This window comes from Pundamilia nyererei, unplaced genomic scaffold, assembly GCF_000239375.1.
Source record: "Pundamilia nyererei isolate P.nyererei 1_Seehausen unplaced genomic scaffold, PunNye1.0 scaffold00301, whole genome shotgun sequence".
In the NCBI taxonomy this organism is placed as follows: Eukaryota; Metazoa; Chordata; class Actinopteri; order Cichliformes; family Cichlidae; genus Pundamilia; species Pundamilia nyererei.
Genome location: NW_005187702.1, coordinates 293,257 through 294,596, shown reverse-complemented (window position 1 = coordinate 294,596; position 1,340 = coordinate 293,257).

The following is a 1,340-nucleotide window of genomic DNA, read 5'->3' as shown; positions in this document are numbered from 1 at the left end:
CTTTCACGTTTTGATCTCAGCCAAAGTGCAGCCTGGACCACATGAACAGAAAATAGAACTTAGTTGTTGTGTTGCAGGTGCTGTGGGTGCAGATGCAGATCATTCCTGCAGTGCACGTCATACACTGAGGTTTCCAAACTCTGTGTGTGACCATGGTTCACCACCAGACCAAGCTTTTCCATCATCGTCTTCTACTGCTACCCAGCACGACAAGAACATGAGCCAAAACAGAGTTCACCACCACAGGAGCCACACAGACACACCCCAGGGGTATACACTCACACAAATGCACACGCCCTGTGTCGGACACACCCCTTGCCAAGCGCATCAGAAATGCCCCGAGGTATGGCAAAACACAGTTGCTCCATCAAACATTGGCTACAGCAAGCCAAGGAGTGTATGAAATACAGTCTTGCATGTGAGACTAAAACCTTTCTATCTTCTCATGCACAACAGAAGGTACTAAAACAGCTGAGCTGAACTGAAACTTGATCCTAATTGCACATAAATCTTGCTGTGATTTCTAGCTTCATTATGTTAGTGCATGAAATAGCTCACCAGAAAATAAAAACAGAAACTGTCAACCTAAAGCTTTGAAGCATCAAAAGTTGCGCTGTCCATTTATTATGCTCTACTTGTATAATCGGTGTTCTCAGTTTTAACTTTGAGCTCTTTTTAGAACTGTGTCATGTATATGGTATTTAGGATTTTGTTGCTTTATGAGTTTTTCCTCCTTTGACAATAGTCAATGAATGATGCACATTAACAGGTTAATTGCTCTCTAGTGTTGTCAGAGATAACCATGTTGTCCGCTGGGAAATCAAGGAGGAAGGCTTACTGTTAAAAACTGAGAAAAGTAGGAGGAGGAAGGGAACTATTACTCTGTCACGTTACTTTTCATAACTGACATCATTGAAAGAGCTGTAAATCCAGTTTAACACTGAAAATGTCACAAATTCCACCACTGCAATGCATTCTTCCCCATCTATTAGCTTCATTAAAGCCTCACTGTGCAGTGAGTGCAAAAAGCCACCACCTGTGCAGATCCACAGCAGACTCCAAACTATTAATTCTGCATACACACTCTCTGTTTTCAGGCTTTCCAGTCTCCAGTCCGAATGCCCTCCTTTCAGGAAGTGGGACAAAGGAATTTTTTGAGCTGCCCACTGTGATTCATTGCTGACACACACACACACACACACACACACACACACACACACACACACACACACACACAATTTATGACACTATGTTTGCACTGAAGCACCGCAGCAATTTCCTAATGTTGTAAACCTGCTCAACATTTGGCAATAAACTGATTCTGATTCTGATTCTGATTC